Source organism: Oncorhynchus keta, chromosome 12, assembly GCF_023373465.1.
Source record: "Oncorhynchus keta strain PuntledgeMale-10-30-2019 chromosome 12, Oket_V2, whole genome shotgun sequence".
NCBI lineage: Eukaryota > Metazoa > Chordata > Actinopteri > Salmoniformes > Salmonidae > Oncorhynchus > Oncorhynchus keta.
The window spans coordinates 47,196,774-47,221,126 of NC_068432.1; the positions used below are offsets into that span (position 1 = coordinate 47,196,774).

The following is a 24,353-nucleotide window of genomic DNA, read 5'->3' on the forward strand; positions in this document are numbered from 1 at the left end:
CTCTCTCTGCAGTGTGACCACAGGCTCTCTCTGCAGTGTGACCACAGGCTCTCTCTGCAGTGTGACCACAGGCTCTCTCTGCAGTGTGACCACAACTGGATGGTTCCGACCTTGAATATGTGGACATCTATAAGTACCTAGGTGTCTGGCTAGACTGTAAACTCTCCTTCCAGACTCATATCAAACATCTCCAATCGAAAACCAAATCAAGAGTCGGCTTTCTATTCCGCAACAAAGCCTCCTTCACTCACGCCGCCAAACTCACCCTAGTAAAACTGACTATCCTACCGATCCTCGACTTTGGCGATGTCATCTACAAAATTGCTTCCAACCCTCTACTCAGCAAACTGGATGCAGTTTATCACAGTGCCATCCGTTTTGTGACTAAAGCACCTTATACCACCCACCACTGCGACTTGTATGCTCTAGTTGGCTGGCCCTCGCTACATATTCGCCGCCAGACCCACTGGCTCCAGGTCATCTACAAGTCCATGCTAGGTAAAGCTCCGCCTTATCTCAGTTCACTGGTCACGATGGCAACACCCATCCGTAGCACGCGCTCCAGCAGGTGTATCTCACTGATCATCCCTAAAGCCAACACCTCATTTGGCCGCCTTTCATTCCAGTACTCTGCTGCCTGTGACTGGAACGAATTGCAAAAATCGCTGAAGTTGGAGACTTTTATCTCCCTCACCAACTTCAAACATCTGCTATCTGAGCAGCTAACCGATCGCTGCAACTGTACATAGTCTATTGGTAAATAGCCCACCCATTTTCACCTACCTCATCCCCACACTGTTTTTATTTATTTACTTTTCTGCTCTTTTGCACACCAATATCTCTACCTGTACATGACCATCTGATCATTTATCACTCCAGTGTTAATCTGCAAAATTGTAATTATTTGCCTACCTCATGCCTTTTGCACACAATGTATATAGACTCCCCTTTTTTTCCTACTGTGTTATTGACTTGTTAATTGTTTACTCCATGTGTAACTCTGTGTTGTCTGTTCACACTGCTATGTGTTTATCTTGGCCAGGTCGCAGTTGCAAATGAGAACTTGTTCTCAACTAGCCTACCTGGTTAAATAAAGGGGTTCTCAACTAGCCTACCTGGTTAAATAAAGGGGTTCTCAACTAGCCTACCTGGTTAAATAAAGGTGAAATAAAAAAAATAAAAAAGTGTGACCACAGGCTCTCTCTGCAGTGGTAGTGTGTGTGACCACAGGCTCTCTCTGTAGTGTGACTACAGGCTCTCTCTGCAGTGTGACTACAGGCTCTCTCTGCAGTGTGACTACAGGCTCTCTCTGCAGTGGTAGTGTGTGTGACCACAGGCTCTCTCTGTAGTGTGACCACAGGCTCTCTCTGCAGTGTGACTACAGGCTCTCTCTGCAGTGTGACCACAGGCTCTCTCTGCAGTGTGACCACAGGCTCTCTCTGCAGTGTGACCACAGGCTCAGGGGATCCAATCTTGTAACCTTACAGTCCAACGCAATAACAACCTGCCTCGCTCTCGTTGCACTCCACAAGTAAGCCAAGGTAAGTTGCTAGCTAGCATTAAACTTATCTTATAAAAAACAATCAATCAGAATCACTAGTTAACTACACATGGTTGATGATTTTACTAGATATTATCTAGCGTGTCCTGCATTGCATATAATCTGACTGAGCATACAAGTATCTAAGTATTTGACTGAGCGGTGGTAGGCAGAAGCAGGCGCGTAAACATGAATTCAAACAGGACTTTTGTGAGTTTTGCCAGCAGCTCTTCGTTGTGCGTCAAGCATTGCACTGTTTATGACTCCAAGCCTATCAATTCCCGAGATGAGGCTGGTGTAACCGAAGTGAAATAGCTAGCTAGTTAGCGCGCGCTAATAGCATTTCAACCGTCACTCCCTCTGAGCCTTTGAGTAGTTGTTCCCGTTGCTCTGCATGGATAACGCTGCTTCGATGGTGGCTGTTATCGTTGTATTTCTGGTTCGAGCCCAGGGAGGAGCGAGTAGAGGGACGGAAGCTATACTGTTACACTGGCAATACTAAAGTGCCTATAAGAACATCCAATTGTCAAAGGTTATTGAAATACAAATGGTATAGAGGGAAATAGTCCTATAATTCCTATAATAACTACAACCTAAAACTTCTTACCTGGGAATATTGAAGACTCATGTTAAAAGGAACCACCAGCTTTCATATGTTCTCATGTTCTGAGCAAGGAACTTAAACGTTAGCTTTCTTACATAGCACATATTGCACTTTTACTTTTTTCTCCAACACTTTGTTTTTGCATTATTTAAACCAAATTGAACATGTTTCATTATTTATTTGAGGCTAAATTGATTTTATTGATGTATTATATCAAGTTAAAATAAGTGTTCATTCAGTATTGTTGTAATTGTCATTATTACAAATAAGTTACTTTTTGTTTTATTTAAATTGGCCGATTAATCGATATCTGCTTTTTTGGTCCTCCAATAATCGGTATCTGCGTTGAAAAATCATAAATCGGTCGACCTCTACTACAGACACTTTAATCCCCCACTCTGCTGGGGCAGGCGGACGCCCTCAGTCCCACACTTTAATCGCACTTCAGTCATCAGAAATCAGGCGTGCCGCAGCGCCAGAGGAGCCGCAGCGCCAGAGGAGCCGCAGCGCCAGAGGAGCCGCAGCGCCAGAGGAGCCGCAGCGCCAGAGGAGCCGCAGCGCCAGAGGAGCCAGCCAGGGTCGAGCAGAACCACGTCAGATGTTTTCCATCACAGTGTTCTTTCAGATTCCCCCTGCATCACTTTGACTGACAGCTCCAGTCACCAATGAGAGAGAGAGAGAGCGAGGGAGAAGAGTCATGTGAACACACCCAATACTCGTAGGCTTTACAGTCACACAAGTGTGATGCTGATGCTTGTCACCAGTAACACAATTCAATACAAAACATGTAATATTGAGTTTCATCCCGTTGGCCCTCAGAACAGCCTCAACTCATTGGGACATGGATGCTTGAGTCGAAAGCGTTCCACGGGGATACTGTCCCCATGTTGACTCCAAGTTGGCTGGATGTCCTTTGGGTGGTGGAGGTTAAGACACGGGAAACTGTTTTGAGTGTGGAAAAACCCAGCAGCATTGCATTTCTTGACCCAAACCGTTGCGCCTGGCACCTACTACCATACCCTGTGGAAAGGAACTTAAATATTTGGTCTTGCCCATTTACCCTCTGAATGGTACAGATACACAATCCATGTCTCAACCCGTCTCAACCCCTTCATCTACACAAATCCTTTTACTGTTTGCTTTATAGTGACAGATGAGGGTTTACACTTTTCAGATGATTAGTTTCATTGCTCAATCAAGCACAGCTAAAGGGTTTGAAATGACTTCAATTCGTATTTGAACCCAGGTCTGTTCAGTTCAGAACCATTCAGAAAGAAGTGAAACTTTCCAGAGAGTCTGGGCTCGGAGATCTGGAAAGTTCCATTTCTTTCTGAATGACCTGGATCGAACAGACTTGGGTTCCTTCCCTCCCAGAGTCCCCTGGGCCAGCAGAGAGAGAGAGTTGGACAGAGCAAGACAGAAAGAGACAGAGCGCGAGAGAGAGAGAGTTGGACAGAGCAAGACAGAAAGAGACAGAGCGAGAGAGTTGGACAGAGCAAGACAGAAAGAGACAGAGCGCGAGAGAGAGAGTTGGACAGAGCAAGACAGAAAGAGACAGAGCACAAGAGAGAGAGAGTTGGACAGAACAAGACAGAAAGAGAGAGAGAGAGAGAGTTGGACAGAGCAAGACAGAAAGAGAAAGAGACAGAGCAAGAGAGAGAGAGTTGGACAGAGCAAGACAGAAAGAGAAAGAGACAGAGCAAGAGAGCGAGAGAGAGAGTTGGACAGAGCAAGACAGAAAGAGAAAGAGACAGAGCAAGAGAGAGAGAGAGAGAGAGAGAGAGTTGGACAGAGCAAGACAGAAAGAGAGAGAGAGAGAGATGGACAGAGCAAGACAGAAAGAGAAAGAGAGAGCAAGAGAGAGAGAGAGAGTTGGACAGAGCAAGACAGAAAGAGAGAGCAAGAGAGAGAGAGAGAGAGTTGGACAGAGCAAGACAGAAAGAGAGAGCAAGAGAGAGAGAGAGAGAGAGAGAGAGAGTTGGACAGAGCAAGACAGAAAGAGAGAGAGCGAGAGAGAGAGAGAGAGAGTTGGACAGAGCAAGACAGAAAGAGACAGAGAGAGAGAGAGTTGGACAGAGCAAGACAGAAAGAGACAGAGAGAGAGAGAGTTGGACAGAGCAAGACAGAAAGAGAGAGCGAGAGAGAGAGTTAGAAAGAGCAAGACAGAAAGAGACAGAGCGAGAGAGAGAGAGTTGGAAAGAGCAAGACAGAAAGAGAGAGAGAGAGAGTGTGTATTGTGTATGAAGCCCCACAGCCCCCAGAAACACAGGGATTATACTTGGCGTAACAGAGAGACACACAGAGCACTGAGCCGTTCACCTGCACTGAAACACCATCACACTACTTGAAGTTACACATTTAGTAAAACAGTCTGTCTGGGAGGTTTGAACTATAAAAGTGGAACTTTCAGCGTTTAATTAGTAGTCAATATCAAATTCAAATTCCCGTTTATGTTACAAAACCAACTTTATAAGAGGTTTTAAAAATATTTTCTACTTGACTCAGCGTTCCATGACGTACACTAAGGCATTGTTGGCAGAATAGATGGATGCAGTTCAATGCATGATTAATATAATTCACCAATACATGTCTTGGTAGTCCAAAACATATTGCTATCAGGTTGTAGATCACAGCTACAGCTACTGGTACATTGTTTACTGCCTCCACACATTCCGGATGCACTGTTTCACTTTAAATTACTCAATATTTTTAACACAAACTGTAACTAAGGCTGGGAATGTCAATACAATCAAACTAGCAAGGGCAATGATCACAAGTCAGATTGGTGGAGTCTGATTGGATACATGTGTGTGGAGGGAGGAGAAGGGAAGAGAGCTCTGCCCTGCGGACTGAGAGGAGGAGAGAGGAGAGAGGAAGAGAGCTCTGCCCTGGTGACTGAGGAGGAGGATAGAGGAAGAGAGCTCTGCCCTGGGGACTGAGAGGAGGAGAGAGGAGAGAGGAAGAGAGCTCTGCCCTGGTGACTGAGGAGGAGGATAGAGGAAGAGAGCTCTGCCCTGGGGACTGAGGAGGAGGATAGAGGAAGAGAGCTCTGCCCTGGGGACTGAGGAGGAGGAGAGAGGAAGAGAGCTCTGCCCTGAGTACTTAGGAGGAGAGAGGAAGAGAGCTCTGCCCTGGGGCCTGAGAGGAGAGAGGAAGAGAGCTCTGCCCTGGGGCCTGAGAGGAGAGAGGAAGAGAGCTCTGCCCTGAGGACTGAGGAGGAGAGAGGAAGAGAGCTCTGCCCTGAGGACTGAGGAGGAGAGAGGAAGAGAGCTCTGCCCTGGGACTGAGGAGGAGAGAGGAAGAGAGCTCTGCCCTGGGACTGAGGAGGAGAGAGGAAGAGAGCTCTGCCCTGGGGACTGAGGAGGAGAGAGGAAGAGAGCTCTGCCCTGGGGACTGAGGAAGAGAGCTCTGCCCTGGGGACTGAGAGGAGGAGAGAGGAAGAGAGCTCTGCCCTGAGGACCGAGAGCTCTGCCCTGAGGACCGAGAGGAAGAGAGAGGAGAGGGGAAGAGAGCTCTGCCCTGGGGACTGACTGAGAGGAGAAGAGAGCTCTGCCTTGAGGACAGCGGAAAGGGGAAGAGAGCTCCACCATGCTGGGGTGGGCGAGATAAAGGGACACTCAGAGAGATCGTCTTCCTCACCCAAACTCATGGGTCTACACAGCGGCTGTATGAAGAGACTACCAGACAGCCAACACAACATGGCCATCCAATCAATGTCCCTGATTCCAGGTCAGTTGAAGAGGCCAACACAACATGGCCATCAATCAATGTCCCTGATTCCAGGTCAGTTGAAGAGGCCAACACAACATGGCCATCCAATCAATGTCCCTGATTCCAGGTCAGTTGAAGAGGCCAACACAACATGGCCATCCAATCAATGTCCCTGATTCCAGGTCAGTTGAAGAGGCCAACACAACATGGCCATCCAATCAATGTCCCTGATTCCAGGTCAGTTGAAGAGGCCAACACAACATGGCCATCCAATCAATGTCCCTGATTCCAGGTCAGTTGAAGAGGCCAACACAACATGGCCATCCAATCAATGTCCCTGATTCCAGGTCAGTTGAAGAGGCCAACACAACATGGCCATCCAATCAATGTCCCTGATTCCAGGTCAGTTGAAGAGGCCAACACAACATGGCCATCAATCAATGTCCCTGATTCCAGGTCAGTTGAAGAGGCCAACACAACATGGCCATCCAATCAATGTCCCTGATTCCAGGTCAGTTGAAGAGGCCAACACAACATGGCCATCCAATCAATGTCCCTGATTCCAGGTCAGTTGAAGAGGCCAACACAACATGGCCATCAATCAATGTCCCTGATTCCAGGTCAGTTGAAGAGGCCAACACAACATGGCCATCAATCAATGTCCCTGATTCCAGGTCAGTTGAAGAGGCCAACACAACATGGCCATCCAATCAATGTCCCTGATTCCAGGTCAGTTGAAGAGGCCAACACAACATGGCCATCCAATCAATGTCCCTGATTCCAGGTCAGTTGAAGAGGCCAACACAACATGGCCATCAATCAATGTCCCTGATTCCAGGTCAGTTGAAGAGGCCAACACAACATGGCCATCCAATCAATGTCCCTGATTCCAGGTCAGTTGAAGAGGCCAACACAACATGGCCATCAATCAATGTCCCTGATTCCAGGTCAGTTGAAGAGGCCAACACAACATGGCCATCAATCAATGTCCCTGATTCCAGGTCAGTTGAAGAGGCCAACACAACATGGCCATCAATCAATGTCCCTGATTCCAGGTCAGTTGAAGAGGCCAACACAACATGGCCATCCAATCAATGTCCCTGATTCCAGGTCAGTTGAAGAGGCCAACACAACATGGCCATCAATCAATGTCCCTGATTCCAGGTCAGTTGAAGAGGCATACACCAAGACATAATGGTGGGCAAGCAGAGGAGATACCAGTGTAGTTTGCTTCGATGGGAAATAAACATTGATCAGTGCCAAATGTCCATTCCCAATAAGTCTGCTTTATTCAGGATTTAAGTGGGCAACTCCAGAGAACGCTCTGAGCCAGGGACTCAAAGGAGGGAGGGAGGGAGGGAGGGAGGGAGGGAGGGAGGGAGGGAGAACAAGGGGCAGAGTTGCATGTTTAGCTACTGTTGTTTTCCTATAGGATATCATTAGCTGTAATCCAGCTTCCAGATGGTTACCAGGTGACTGTCTCAACTCCAGTATACTTAGTCATCAAAGCTAGAGGGAAAAAATGTCAATATTTAGACAAATGTTAGATTTGGGGTTTGCATGAGAATCTGTTGTGCCTCTTTCCATCATAATGTAAGAGTTTTAGGAAATAGAAGAAAAAAATACCCTTTTCGATATTCCAACTCAGACGGCAGTATTTTGTTTATAGATAGACGTTATCTGGGGGCGGCAGCGTAGCCTAGTGGTTAGAGCGTTGGACTAGTAACCGGAAGGTTGCGAGTTCAAACCCCGAGCTGTCGTTCTGCCCCTGAACACTAACCCACCAGGCCGTCATTGAAAATAAGAATATGTTCTTAACTGACTTGCCTGGTTAAATAAAGGTAAAATAAATAAAAAAATCTGCCTGAGCAGCTTTCAGACTCAGCAGACGGCAGTATTTTGTTTTTCGATAGACGTTATCTCCCTGAGCAGCTTTCAGGCGGCAGTATTTTGTTTATAGATAACGTCTATCTCCTTGAGCAGCTTTCAGACGGCAGTATTTTGTTTATAGATAGACATTATCTCCTGGGCAGCTTTCAGACTCAGCAGACGGCAGTATTTTGTTTATAGATAGACGTTATCTCCTGAGCAGCTTTCAGACTCAGCAGACGGCAGTATTTTGTTTATAGATAGACGTTATCTCCATGAGCAGCTTTCAGACGGCAGTATTTTGTTTTATAGATAGACGTTATCTCCCTGAGCAGCTTTCAGACTCAGCAGACGGCAGTATTTTGTTTATAGATAGACGTTATCTCCTTGATCAGCTTTCAGACGGCAGTATTTTGTTCATCGATAGACGTTATCTCCCTGAGCAGCTTTCAGACTCAGCAGACGGCAGTATTTTGTTTATAGATAGACGTTATCTCCCTGGGCAGCTTTCAGACTCAGCAGACGGCAGTATTTTGTTTATAGATAGGCGTTATCTGCCTGAGCAGCTTTCAGACTCAGCAGACGGCAGTATTTTGTTTATAGATAGACGTTATCTCCCTGAGCAGCTTTCAGGCGGCAGTATTTTGTTTATAGATAACGTCTATCTCCTTGAGCAGCTTTCAGACGGCAGTATTTTGTTTATAGATAGACATTATCTCCCTGAGCAGCTTTCAGACTCAGCAGACGGCAGTATTTTGTTTATAGATAACGTCTATCTCCTTGAGCAGCTTTCAGACGGCAGTATTTTGTTTATAGATAGACATTATCTCCCTGGGCAGCTTTCAGACTCAGCAGACGGCAGTATTTTGTTTATAGATAGACGTTATCTCCCTGGGCAGCTTTCAGACTCAGCAGACGGCAGTATTTTGTTTATAGATAGGCGTTATCTGCCTGAGCAGCTTTCAGACTCAGCAGACGGCAGTATTTTGTTTATAGATAGGCGTTATCTCCCTGAGCAGCTTTCAGACTCAGCAGACGGCAGTATTTTGTTTATAGATAGACGTTATCTCCTTGATCAGCTTTCAGACGGCAGTATTTTGTTCATCGATAGACGTTATCTCCCTGAGCAGCTTTCAGACTCAGCAGACGGCAGTATTTTGTTTATAGATAGACGTCATCTCCCTGAGCAGCTTTCAGACGGCAGTATTTTGTTTATAGATAGACGTTATCTCCCTGAGCAGCTTTCAGACTCAGCAGACGGCAGTATTTTGTTTATAGATAGACGTTATCTGCCTGAGCAGCTTTCAGACTCAGCAGAAGGCAGTATTTTGTTTATAGATAGACGTTATCTCCCTGAGCAGCTTTCAGACTCAGCAGACGGCAGTATTTTTGCTGGAATAGCATTTTTCAAAACTTGTCATCGGTGCAGATAAAAATAAAGAAATAAACATTTGATGAGAAACGTAAGGTTTCTCTCCAGCCTCATTCAGACCAGACTTGATAGGAAAACCGTAACATAAAGCCTATAGGAACATGGTAACATAAAGCCTATAGGAACATGTTAACATACAGCCTATAGGAACATGGTAACATACAGCCTATAGGAACATGGTAACATACAGCCTATAGGAACATGGTAACATAAAGCCTATAGGAACATGGTAACATAAAGCCTATAGGAACATGGTAACATAAAGCCTATAGGAACATAAAGCCTATAGGAACATAAAGCCTATAGGAACATGGTAACATAAAGCCTATAGGAACATGGTAACATAAAGCCTATAGGAACATAGTAACATAAAGCCTATAGGAACATAAAGCCTATAGGAACATAAAGCCTATAGGAACATAAAGCCTATAGGAACATAAAGCCTATAGGAACATAAAGCCTATAGGAACATAAAGCCTATAGGAACATAAAGCCTATAGGAACATAAAGCCTATAGGAACATAAAGCCTATAGGAAAACAGTAACAAAGTGTTGTGAAAAAGTATTTTCCCCCTTTTTTGATACTGAATGTTATCAGATCTTCAACCAAAACCTAATATTAGATAAAGGAAACAAATACTTAATTTCTTTAATTAACAAAGTTATGCAACACCAAATTCCCCTGTGTGAAAAGTAATTCCCCCTTTACAGTCAATAACTGGTTGTGACTCCTTAAGCTACAACGACTCCAACCAAACTCTTCCTGTTAGTTGTTGATCAGTCTGACGTCTCTGTGGAGGAATTTTGTCCCTCTCTTCCATGCAGAACTGCTCAGGTAGCGACAGACAGGGTATAGCTGATAAAAATCAGTTGAGGATCAAGTTCGCTATGACAATATCATGTGTACTACATAGAAAGACCCACGTCTTTAGTGAACTCTAGCAACCCAGCGACTTGATAAGAAACACTGTAGTATGGTCTCTCTCATAGTATAACCTTGTGTTACGTGAGCAGAGGAGCAAAGCCAGACTCAGGCAGCAGACTCAGGCAGCAAACTGTAGATAGACAGGGGGGGAGGGGGGGGCAGACTAACAGGTAGAAAGGGCCAGACTGATCAGAGTATGGCTCAGCACATCTCCCCCAGCTAGGCCAAGGAAAGAGAAGTCATAAGTCATTGAGAGCAAGAAAGCCTGTTATAATATATATTGTTATAATATATATATACACATCTATATGTATTTTACCAGGGAAGTTGACTGAGAACACATTCTCATTTACAGCAACGACCTGGGGAATAGTTACAAGGGAGAGGAAGGGGGATGAGTGAGTCAATTGGAAGCTGGGGATGATTATGTGACCATGATGGTATGAGGGCCAGATTGGGAATTTAGCCAGGACACCAGTGTTAACACCCCTACTCTTACAATAAGTGGCATGGGATCTTTAGTGACCACAGAGTCAGGAAACCCTTTTAACGCAACATTGGAAAGACAACACTCTACACAGGGCAATGTCCCCAATTACTGCCCTGGGGAATTTAGAAATATTTTTTAGACCAGAGGAAAAGGTGTCTCCTACTGGCTCTCCAACACCACTTCCAGCAGCATCTGGTCTCCCATCCAGGGACCAACAAGGACCAACCCTGCTAGCTTCAGAAGCAAGCCAGCAGTGGGATGCAGCGTGGTATGCTGCTGGTGTTTGGATAGGGACAGAGCATGTCATACACACATGACAAAATAATAATGAATTCCTACAATAGCCAATCCCCATCAGAAATAGCAGGCAGAAAAGTTCTGAAATTCAGACCTCCCTACACTGGGTTGAGCTGAGAGGGACACGCGTCACAATGCCTGTTCTGTTTCGGTCACATCTCTACTCTCTGCACATGATCGTGATGCTCCATGGCCAGGTCACAATGTGGGGTTGGCAGGGCGACACAGAGGCGGAGAGGAATTCCAGATCCCGACGACCTCTTAACCCTCACTGTGTAATGATCCTGCTCGATTAAGATTCATTCACAAAGCCCACAACTCCATTGTTCCCTCTCTGCTTATTGATATTTGTTAAGTCTCTGTCCAAAAGCAATACATTAAGCAGAGACACAAACGCTCAATGTAGGGCAACACAAAATCACTGTTTCTGTCTGCCGTCTCCAGTCAGCTCAAGGTGAAACATGTGACAGAGATGCCATCCTCTCTGGGCAGGAAGGGAAAGAGGTGATTTCTTTTTATTATTTGGTTTCTTAAAAGGGACCATGTTTTCTTCAACACAAATAACACTCTTAATTGTTATTGAGGAAAACTGGCACTGATTGACGACCGTCTGGCACATGAGAATTTGGAATGGGGGGGCAGGATTTTATATATTAAGAAAGAAAACATGGTTCCTTTTAAGAAACCAATATATATTTATTGGCCCATTAGTGTGTGTGTGTATATACACACACACACACTAATGGGCCAATAAAGGGTATTATAAATACACACACACACACACACACACACACACACACACACACACACACACACACACACACTATTGGGCCAATAAAGGTATTGTAAATATATACACTGCTCAAAAAAATTAAGGGAACATTAAAATAACACATCCTAGATCTGAATGAATTAAATATTCTTATTAAATACTTTTTCTTTACATTGTTGAATGTGCTGACAACAAATTCACACAAAAATTATTAATGGAAATCAAATTTATCAACCCATGGAGGTCTGGATTTGGAGTCACACTCAAAATGAAAGTGGAAAACCACACTACAGGCTGATCCAACTTTGATGTAATGTCCTTAAAACAAGTCAAAATGAGGCTCAGTAGTGTGTGTGGCCTCCACGTGCCTGTTTGACCTCCCTACAACGCCTGGGCATGCTCCTGATGAGGTGGCGGATGGTCTCCTGAGGGATCTCCTCCCAGACCTGGACTAAGGCATCCGCCAACTCCTGGACAGTCTGTGGTGCAACGTGGCGTTGGTGGATGGAGCGAGACATGATGTCCCAGATGTGCTCAATTGGATTCAGGTCTGGGGAACGGGCAGGCCAGTCCATAGCATCAATGCCTTCCTCTTGCAGGAACTGCTGACACACTCCAGCCACATGAGGTCTAGCATTGTCTTGCATTAGGAGGAACCCAGGGCCAACCGTACCAGCATATGGTCTCACAAGGGGGTCTGAGGATCTCATCTCGGTACCTAATGGCAGTCAGGCTACCTCTGGTGAGCACATGGAGGGCTGTGCGGACCCCCAAAGAAATGCACCCACACCATGACTGACCCACCGCCAAACCGGTTATGCTGGAGGATGTTGCAGGCAGCAGAACGTTCTCCACGATGTCTCCAGACTCTGTCACGTCTGTCACGTGCTCAGTGTGAACCTGCTTTCATCTGTGAAGAGCACAGGGCGCCAGTGGCGAATTTGCCAATCTTGGTGTTCTCTGGCAAATGCCAAAAGTCCTGCACGGTGTTGGGCTGTAAGCACTACCCCCAACTGTGGACGTCGGGCCCTCATACCACCCTCATGGAGTCTGTTTCTGACCGTTTGAGCAGACACATGCACATTTGTGGCCTGCTGGAGGTCATTTTGCAGGGCTCTGGCAGTGCTCCTCCTGCTCCTCCTTGCACAAAGGCGGAGGTAGCGGTCCCTGCTGCTGGGTTGTTGCCCTCCTACGGCCTCCTCCACGTCTCCTGATGTACTGGCCTGTCTCCTGGTAGCGCCTCCATGCTCTGGACACTACACTGACAGACACAGCAAACCTTCTTGCCACAGCTCGCATTGATGTGCCATCCTGGATGAGCTGCACTACCTGAGCCACTTGTGTGGGTTGTAGACTCCGTCTCATGTTACCACTAGAGTGAAAGCACCGCCAGCATTCAAAAGTGACCAAAACATCAGCCAGGAAACATAGGAACTGAGAAGTGGTCTTTGGTCACCATCTGCAGAACCGCTCCTTTATTGGGGGTGTCTTGCTAATTGCCTATCATTTCCACATGTTGTCTATTCCATTTGCACAACAGCATGTGAAATGTATTGTTAGTGTTGCTTCCTAAGTGGACAGTTTGATTTCACAGAAGTGTGATTGACTTGGAGTTACATTGTGTTGTTTAAGTGTTCCTTTATTTTTTTGAATATATATATATATATATATATATATATATATATATATATATATATATATATATATATATATATATATACACATACATACACACACACAATTGGGCCAATTAGGTATTACACACACATACATACATATGTATACAGGTATACATTTAAATGTGTGTGTGTGTGTATATATATATCATTAAATTAAACTTTTGTTCATTTTAACAGGCCTATAAAGTTTCAGGGGAGAGAGAGGAGGAAGGAGAGCAGAGAGAGAGGAGGAAGGAGAGCAGAGAGAGAGGAGGAAGGAGAGCAGAGAGAGAGGAGGAAGGAGAGCAGAGAGAGAGCATAGTCAGGGCCGTCTGATAACAGACCTTTGGGAATTATTTTAATATCACTGTGCGTGTGCGTGTGTGCGTGTGCGTGTGCGTGTGTGTGTGTGCAGCCAAGACAGCTCACCCTGCCAAGCAGCTATGTTCCATTTGCTGCATCTTGCACCTCAGGCGGTAGACATTTTGTAATCTCTGTTTGCAGACTTTCCTCTTTGGGGGACCTTTATATCACTTACAAAAGGGACTGCGGGGAATGTGTGCATTATATAAAACATGTTCTTGAAATGACAGTACTGTATGTCTGCATTGAATTATTATAGTCCAATGACATATAATGACCTATTCTAACACTGAAAAATACACTGGTAATATCCATCTTTGAACACAAGAATGAAGTCTGGTCAATAAATCTCTTCTTAAAATGACAGACACGTGTAATGACAACACAAGAGAACAAGTGGAAGTTAAATGAACCAGTTCTTCATCTCTTGGAGGAGGATTTTCAGGGCTTTGGGCTACAAAAAGGCACAGAATCAGACACGCCTTGTTACGACAGCACGTGTCACTTCCTTTGACACATTTATGTGTTTTGAGACTAAGTCTATGTCCCAAATAGTGCACTACTTCTAACCTGGGCACTAAACAGCCATTTAGGACACATCCTTGAACTATCTTCCCAGTTCAAATCAAATCTAATGGTCTTATACACATATTTAGCAGATGCTATTGCAGGTGTAGTGAAATGCCTGTATTCCTAGCTCCAACAGTGCAGTGATATGTAACACTACACAACAATAGAATTAAGAAATATATAAATATTAGGACGAGCAATGTCGGACTACCGGAGTATAAATATATACGAAGGAAAGTAGGAAAGTATTCGGACCCCTCAACTTTTTCCACAATGTTGTTACGTTACAGCCTTATTCTAAAATGGATCAAATATATTTTTCTCCCCCAGCAATCTACACACAATACCCTATAATGACAAAGCGAAAACAGGTTTTTAGATATTTTTTGCAAATATATACAAAAATATAAAACTGAAATACCTTATTTACATAAGTATTCAGACCCTTTGCTATGAGACATGAAATTGAGCTCAGGTGCATCCTGTTTACATTGATCATCCTTGAGATGTTTCTACAACTTGATTGGAGTCCACCTGTGGTAAATTGAATTGATTGGACATGATTTGAAAAAGGCACATAACTGTTTACAGAAAAGCAAGGATCTGGGAAGGAACCAAAACATTACTGTTTACAGAAAAGCAAGGATCTGGGGAAGGAACCAAAACATAACTGTTTACAGAAAAGCAAGGATCTGGGAAGGAACCAAAACATTACTGTTTACAGAAAAGCAAGGATCTGGGGAAGGAACCAGAACATAACTGTTTACAGAAAAGCAAGGATCTGGGGAAGGAACCAAAACATAACTGTTTACAGAAAAGCAAGGATCTGGGAAGGAACCAAAACATTACTGTTTACAGAAAAGCAAGGATCTGGGGAAGGAACCAAAACATTACTGTTTACAGAAAAGCAAGGATCTGGGGAAGGAACCAGAACATAACTGTTTACAGAAAAGCAAGGATCTGGGGAAGGAACCAAAACATAACTGTTTACAGAAAAGCAAGGATCTGGGGAAGGAACCAAAACATTACTGTTTACAGAAAAGCAAGGATCTGGGAAGGAACCAAAACATAACTGTTTACAGAAAAGCAAGGATCTGGGGAAGGAACCAAAACATGTCTGCAGCATAGAAGGTCCAATAACACAGTGGCCTCCATCATTTTTAAATGGAAGAAGTTTGGAACCACCTAGACTCTTTCTAGAGCTGGCCGCCCGGCCAAACTGAGAAATCGGGGAGAGGGCATTGGTCAGGAGGTGACCAAGAACCCGATGGTCACTGACAGAGCTCCAGAGTCCCTCTGTGGAGATGGGAGAACCTTCCAGAATGACAACCATCTCTGCAGCACTCCACCAAATCAGGCTGTTATGGTAGAATTTCCAGACAGAAGCCACTCCTCGGTAAAAGGAAGATGACAGCCTGCTGGGAGTTCAGGACCTCAGACTGGGGTGAAGGTTCACCTTCCAATAGGACAATGACCTAAGCATACAGCCAAGACATTGCATGAGTGGCTTCGGGACAAGTCTCAGAATGTCCTTGAGTGGCACAGCCAGAGCAAAGAATTGAACTCGATTGAACATCTCTGGAGCGACCTGAAAATAGCTGTGCAGCGACACTCCCCATTCAATCTGACAGATCTTGAGAGGATCTGCAGAGAAGAATGGGAGAAACTCCCCAAATAAATAGCATCATACCCAAGAAGACTCAAGGCTGTAATCGCTGCCAAAGGTGCTTCAACAAAGTACTGAGTAAAGGGTCTGAATACTTTAATTTATTTTAAATTAGCAACAATTTCTGAACCGTCATTTTGGAATATTGTGTGTAGATTGAGAAGGGGAAAAACTCATTTTAGAATAAGGCTGTAACCTAACAAAACGTGGAAAAAGTCAAGGGGTCGGAATAATTTCCAAATGCACTATACTGTCCCCGTCCATATAGCCAGTGGGGTTCTCAGTACATCGCGCAGACAGGAATAAAGAACTCTCTGGGGAAAAGAAAGGGAGGGGTATAAGTTTCATGATTAACTACTCATGGTGTAACTTTTTATACATTTACAGGAACTCAAGCCCTTTTGTTCACCCGACATAAAACACCTCACAATCAAATGCCGACCGCATTACCTCCCGAGAGAATTCTTTTCGGTCATCGTCACAGCCGTATATTTCCCCCTCAAGTAGATTTTAAATGTTTAATACAATTGCACATTTTCTAAAAACCTGTTTTTGTCATTATGGGGTATTGTGTTTAGATTTGATGAGGGAAAACATTTACTTAATCCATTTTGGAATAAGGCTGTAACGCAGAGGTGCCCAACCAGTCGATCGCAAGATGATTATACGTCTACTAAAATTCAGCCACACAAATCAATACCTATAATCTCTTTGTTTTAATATTCGACAGTCCTCCATTCACAGCGATTTACATAAAATGTGACCCGTCCTGCCCACTTAGTGATGTATGCCTAGTTAGCACGGTCAGATGCCGCCCGCCAACTCCAAATCGAGGTAGCGGTGATGCCAGGCAGGCAGCTAGCTAACTAACTTTGTAGCTAGATTCGTTCTTAAATTATTTTTTAAGTTGTGTGGTCGACAGCAGCAATGAGTGAAGGGGAGGATACAAAACAACTGGAAACGTATCATTTCTATAAGGAATGGGAGGATTATTTATTCGTCATGTCGAACTCAAAAAGCGTGTGACTCATCTGCCACAATAGCGTCGCTATCCCAAAGGTAACATAGACCAACATTTAAACCACACACAAAACCCAGGAAAGAGATTTTCCAGCGAAGACTGAATTACGAAGAAGGTACAAGAACTAAAAAAAAAAATTCACAAGGCCAGTGACCAAAGGGCAGAGCAGCAGTCAATTTTTCACAAGGCCAGTGACCAAAGGGCAGAGCAGCAGTCAATTTTAACACGGCCAGTGACCAAAGGGCAGAGCAGCAGTCAATTTTAACACGGCCAGTGACCAAAGGGAAGGCGGCAACCATAGCATCTTATCGTGTGAGTCGCGTTCTTGCTAAGCATAAAAAGTCATTCAAAGATGGGGAGATGATCAAGGAAGCGCTTAATGAGGCTGTAGACTCGCTGTTTGGGGATTTTAAGAATAAGACTGAAATGATGGCTGCCATCAATGACATTCAGTTGTCCAGAAATACAGTGACAAGAAGATGTGAGGGAATAAGCGGAGAACCTCGAGGATCAACTGAAGAATAGGTTTTCTGAGTTAGCTAGCCAGCTATTGTCGTTCTTTTAACGCAACGTAACGTAATCAACACGGCTAGCTAGCCAGCTGGCCCCGAATAGCAGCACTGTAGAAACTATTACACTCAACGGAACGACTTGAAAACTCTTGAACGTGCCGTCCTTGGCCAGCTCTCCCGCTATCTCTCTCAGAATGACCTTCTTGATCCAAATCAGTCAGGTTTCAAGACTAGTCATTCAACTGAGACTGCTCTTCTCTGTATCACGGAGGCGCTCCGCACCGCTAAAGCTAACTCTCTCTCCTCTGCTCTCATCCTTCTAGACCTATCGGCTGCCTTCGATACTGTGAACCATCAGATCCTCCTCTCCACCCTCTCCGAGTTGGGCATCTCCGGCGCGGCCCACGCTTGGATTGCGTCCTACCTGACAGGTCGCTCCTACCAGGTGGCGTGGCGAGAATCTGTCTCCTCACCACGCGCTCTCACCACTGGTGTCCCCCAGGGCTCTGTTCTAGGCCCTCTCCTATTCTCGCTATATACCAAGTCACTTGGCTCTGTCATAACCTCACATGGTCTCTCCTATCATTGCTATGCAGACGACACACAATTAATCTTCTCCTTTCCTCCTTCTGATGACCAGGTGGTGAATCGCATCTCTGCATGTCTGGCAGACATATCAGTGTGGATGACGGATCACCACCTCAAGCTGAACCTCGGCAAGACGGAGCTGCTCTTCCTCCCGGGGAAGGACTGCCCGTTCCATGATCTCGCCATCACGGTTGACAACTCCATTGTGTCCTCCTCCCAGAGCGCTAAGAACCTTGGCGTGATCCTGGACAACACCCTGTCGTTCTCAACTAACATCAAGGCGGTGGCCCGTTCCTGTAGGTTCATGCTCTACAACATCCGCAGAGTACGACCCTGCCTCACACAGGAAGCGGCGCAGGTCCTAATCCAGGCACTTGTCATCTCCCGTCTGGATTACTGCAACTCGCTGTTGGCTGGGCTCCCTGCCTGTGCCATTAAACCCCTACAACTCATCCAGAACGCCGCAGCCCGTCTGGTGTTCAACCTTCCCAAGTTCTCTCACGTCACCCCGCTCCTCCGCTCTCTCCACTGGCTTCCAGTTGAAGCTCGCATCCGCTACAAGACCATGGTGCTTGCCTACGGAGCTGTGAGGGGAACGGCACCTCAGTACCTCCAGGCTCTGATCAGGCCCTACACCCAAACAAGGGCACTGCGTTCATCCACCTCTGGCCTGCTCGCCTCCCTACCACTGAGGAAGTACAGTTCCCACTCAGCCCAGTCAAAACTGTTCGCTGCTCTGGCTCCCCAATGGTGGAACACACTCCCTCACAACGCCAGGACAGCGGAGTCAATCACCACCTTCCGGAGACACCTGAAACCCCACCTCTTTAAGGAATACCTAGGATAGGATAAAGTAATCCTTCTCACCCCCCCCCCCTTAAAAGATCTAGATGCACTATTGTAAAGTGGCTGTTCCACTGGATGTCATAAGGTGAATGCACCAATTTGTAAGTCGCTCTGGATAAGAGCGTCTGCTAAATGACTTAAATGTAAATGTAAGAAGGGAATTGACAACTGCTAGTGTTATTCCCTCCGGTTTGACGAGTACACAGATATGGTAGATGTGGTAGATGTGGCACAGTTATGCATTTTCATCAGAACGGTATTTGACAACACGAGTACAAAGGAGGAACTACTCGCCATTTCGCCACTGAAAGGACATACAAGGGTCGAAGATGTTTTCAAGCTTTCGTGGAGTTTGCTAACAAATTCCAACTTCCCTTTTGTAAGCCGTCTCCATGACTACCGATGGGGCACCTGCTACAGTAGGCCGCACTAGTGGGTTCGTTGCATTGTGCAAACGGGATGATTCTTTCCTGGACTTTCTTAGTGATCACTGCGTAATTCATCACCAAGCTTTGTGCGGGAAGATGGTAAACATGAAAGAGGTGATGGGATGCTGTGATGAAGATTGTTTGTTCTATTCGAGCAAGAAGCCTACAGCGGAGCACACAGACCTGCTGCTGCACACGGATGTGCGTTGGCCGAGTCTAGGTACATTTTTTAGGGAGATTCAATGAGTTGTTGCCTGAAATCAAGAGGTTTCTCAAGGTATCCAAACATGCAAAACATGCACAGCTACAGGACACAGTGGCTCCTGGATTGAGCTTCTCTCGCTGACCTAACTTACATGCTTAACGAATTGAATGTAGAGCTGCAAGGAAAAGGCCAACATGTCATCGACATGATCAGCTCTGTGAACACATTTAAATGCCAACTACAAGCTGCAACGTAAGGACCTGCACTTCTTTCAACACATGTATTCAGACCCTGAACGTCAAGGGCAAGGATTACAGCACAGCTTGACAGTGGACGTTAGGTGGAGCAAGTCCAGAGCATCTTATCGGAGTTCGACAGTCGTTTCACTGACTTTGCATCACTTGAGCTGATTGTCACTTATATGTGCCTTCTGTTTGGCACAGACATAAATGTGGAAGTCATTGCTTCAAAAATGTGATCACTTTTTCAGATGGACACAACTATAGCAGAAACTGAAGTTCTCACTCTTCAAAATGACATTCAGCTGAAATCCAGGGCAACCACTGAGATGAAGGAAGAGTTCAGGGAGATACTGCTAGAGGGGAAGTAATCCCAACATAACAAGATGTGCTCTCAACTTATCAGCCCTTTGTGGATCAACCTTCCTCTGAGTCTGCATTGTCTCACATGAAGATAATTAAGTCCAAGTACAGACCTACTATGACTGATGACCACCTTGTGGCCTGCATGAGACCTGCAACAAGCTGCTTCAGCCGTGACTATGAAAAACAGCTTGCCGCCACCCAATGCCAAAAGTCACACTAAAAAAAGGGTAGGAAATTAAATGAGTTGCACTTATTTGTGTAAAACATGTTATTGGTTCACATTATATGTGGGTATCAAATAGTACTCATAGCAGCAGGTCCATACTCCATAGTGGTGTGTTGTGTTTCATACATTTTGTTGGTTGGTTTAGATTTAAAGACTGGTAGATCTCTTCAGGCTGGCAAATGAAAAAGTAGATCTGACGTCAAAGAAGGTAGGGCACACCTGATGTAACAAGATGTGGTAAAGGGGAAGGGGTCTGAATACTTTCCAAATGCACTGCATATCCAGGGAGAACCATGATTCCATGAAACAGAGTATCTTACAATCCCTGATGTCTCTCTGGAAGGAGATCCTCTCCCTGAGCCCTTCTACTTTATAGTCCAGGGACTGAACATTATGTAGTAATATACTAGGAAGCCGTGGATGGTATGCACACACCTCCTGCTGTATTTTAAAAAATATATGTACATCTAGCAAGCCAGGCAACTAAAAGCAAATATAGACAACGTGTGTTTGTTGCTTGTTTATTAGCGAAATATCTAGCCAGCTCACACAATAACCAGAACACGGCTGACATGTTTAATTTCAACTGTAGCCAACTGTAATTCACCATAAAGAGGAAAATTAACACATTACAGGGTCATTATTTGCAAATGATTTACAAGTATGGTGAGCTGCTAACTTACTGTTGTTAAGGTGAAGAAATTAAAGCAGTGCATTGCATTCTGTCCTCCGTGTTGGCAAAAGCAATTTTGGGAGACCCACTATTGGCTCCTTGATGTGCCGCTAGATAAAATGTTGCCTTTGCCACAACGATGTCACAGCACCAATTTGCCAAGCTGCAGCACAGCTACAGTCCACGAGGTAGCGTGGACCGAGGTAGTGAATTTAGAACAATATTGCTTGCTGCATCCGGTTACCATGACGGTCACAACAGGGTCAAAGTTGAATGTCTCTTGCTCAGTTGCTGCCAAATCAACGGCAATATAAAAAGGTACATGCCGACAAGAAAGGGGTAAAGATGTGGCTGTTTGAAAAGGGAACATAAAGTTGTTTTTACAGACAACATACGGTGAAATCTATGTGAAAGACATATTGGTAAGGGCCAAGTCTCTGCCAAGACGCCATTCATATTGGCTACAACTAGTTGCTTTTCTCAGAGATCCTAGATCATATCATTTCTTCTGTCACATGACCCGTTTGCTTGCCTTGCCCATTTCAAAACCTTTTCCAGTCTTTGATGTGTAATACATGTGGAACTCGTACTAATTTGACACATTACTAAAGTGAACAGCCCGTGCTAACCAACTGGTGCTAGCCAACTGGCATCCTCCACACAGACAGGCAGCAGAGAGATACACAGGGTACTGATGCTTAAGTACAGACATCCATCCAAGGCAGCATCCCAAATGGCACCCTATTCCTTATAAAATGCACTACTTTTAACCAGGGCCCCCATAGGGCTCTGGGCAAACGTAGTGCATGACGTAGGGAATAGAGTGTCATTGGGATTGGGACAAGCCAGGTTTCCTCTCGGACCTCACAGCTCACATTATTTCATTAAGAGAGGTATTCCGGAGCGCAGAAGGCAGGCAGGCGAGGGGAGGCTGACGGGGTAAGAGAAGCGTAGCTCCAACTAAACAGGAAACTCTGTGGAATGTCTTTCCACCCAAGGCCAGGCAGGGTCTCCAATACCCGCTCTCTCCCTCGGTCTAAGTTCAAACCCTGGATCAACTCCAGGCGAGGGTGCACACGCGCTAGTACAAAAACCTTATACTGCTGCACTATTTGACAGCATCTTGACTGGCTGCATCGCCACCTGGTTTGGAAACTGCTTGTCATCCAACCGCAAGGCACTACAGAGGTAGTACGTACAGCCCAGTACATCACCGGGGTCTGAGCTCCCTGCCATCCAGGACCTCTATAACAGGCAGTGTCAGCGGAAGGCCCTAAATATTGTCAAAGACTCCAGCCACCAAAGCCATAGACTGTTCTCTGCAACCGCATGGCAAGTGGTACTGATGCACGAAGTCTGGAACCAACAGAACTCTGAACAGCTTCTACCCCCAAGTCATAAGACTGATAAATAGTTTACCAAATAGCTACCTGAACACTCTGCATTGACCCCCTTTTGCACCGACTCATCACATACACTGCTGCTACTGTTTATGATCTATCCTGTTACCGAGTCACTTTACCCCTATAATCTATACTTACAGAACCAGTCAAAAGTTGACACCTAAACTATTGCAGGGTTGTTTTTTTTACTGTTTTCTACATTGTAGAATAATAGAGAAGATATTACACTATGAAATAACACATATGGACTCATGTCGTAACTACAAACAAAAAAAAGTGTTAAACAAATCAAAATATATTTTATATTTGGGATTCTTCAAAGTAGCCACCCTTTGCCTTGACAACTTCGCACACTTGGCACTCCCTCAACCAGCTTCAACTGGAATGCTTTTCCAACAGTCTTGACGTAGTTCCCACATATGCTGAGCACTTGTTGGCTGCTTTTCCTTCACTCTGCGGTCAAACTAATTCAAAACCATCTCAATTGGGTTGAGGTCGGGTGTTTGTGGAGGCCAGGTCATCTGATGCAATCTCAAATTTGGACTCAAATGACCAAATTACAGATTTCCCCCTGTTTAATGTGCATTGGTCGTGTTTCTTGACCCAAGCAAGTCTCTTCTTCTTATCGGTGTCCTTAAGTAGTGGTTTCTTTGCAGCAATTTGACCATGAAGGCCTAATTCACACAGTCTCTTCTGAACAGTTGATGTTGAGATGTGTCTGTAACTTTACTTCTGTGAAGCATTTATTTGGGCTGCAATTTCTGGGGCTGGTAAATCCAGGTGACAACGTCATGAAGCTGGTTGAGAGAATTCCAAGAGTGTTGAAAGCTGTCATCAAGGCAAAGGGTGGCTATTTTGTAGAACCTGTTCAACACTTTTTTGGTTACTACATGATCCCATATGTGTTATTTCATAGTTTTGATGTCTTCACTATTATTCTACAATTTAGAAAATAGTACAAATAAAGAAAAACCCTGTCCAAACTTTTGACTGGTACTGTACATATCTACCACAAGGACCTCGTACCCCTGCACATCAACTCGGTACTGATACCCCGTGTATATAGTCAAGTCATTACTCTGTGTATTTATTCCTTGTTTTATTATCTATATTTATCTCTTGTTGTTAAGGGCCAGTAAATGTGCATTTCACTGTTTGTCTATAACTGTTGTTTATGAAGAATGTGTTAAATAACATTTGATTCGATTTTGAACGTCAGTGTGAGTGGGCAGTGTGGGATTACAATGCCTCAGATATATAAACCAGACTCCGACCAACACAAGAGACCAAAAACAATATGACAGTCTTGCAAAACAGCCATCAGCTTGCAAAAACAGCAAGGTTATTTTACTCAGAATCCCAGGCATGTGCATAACAGCTGACCACAGAACTTGAGATGGCTGAGAAAATGTGATGTGCGTTTCCAATAGTACCGGTGGTAAAATACACATTACAACACACCAGAAAAAGAATCCTTCTATTCGAGAAGCATGAATACAAAGCTCTGAAACACAGTCTGCCAATGACCTTTCTCAATCAGTCCGTCCAATAGGCCTGCTGGATGGATGATGAGTCAGAAATCCACTGCCTCGTCTCTCCAAGAGGGATACCACATTTCTATACAGAACATGCAGTTATTGTGGATCTGTCTGATTCCTTTCCAAAGGGTCACTTGTAAAAACTCAACATCGAAGAGAAAAAAATTAGGCTCTAGTCTTATGGCTTATTGTTAACAGGCTCTAGTCTAGTCTTATGGCTTATTGTTAACAGGCTCTAGTCTAGTCTTATGGCTTATTATTAACAGGCTCAGTCTAGTCTTATGGCAGGCTCTAGTCTATGGCTTACTATTAACAGGCTCTAGTCTTATGGCTTATTATTAACAGGCTCTAGTCTTATGGCTTATTATTAACAGGCTCTAGTCTAGTCTAATGGCTTACTATTAACAGGCT

General features: G+C 44.8%; 1 protein-coding gene and 1 long non-coding RNA gene across 2 annotated transcripts in view; one reads left to right on the plus strand and one right to left on the minus strand.

The window, feature by feature from the left end:
* Positions 1-24,353, minus strand: part of ctif (CBP80/20-dependent translation initiation factor) — a 210,761-nt gene that overhangs the window by 72,471 nt on the left and 113,937 nt on the right. The gene's annotated exons all lie outside the window — the stretch shown is intronic.
* Positions 5,939-6,651, plus strand: LOC127906417 (uncharacterized). The gene is made up of 3 exons (XR_008061285.1): positions 5,939-6,257; positions 6,312-6,421; positions 6,530-6,651. It is a non-coding gene; the product is annotated as an uncharacterized LOC127906417 (long non-coding RNA).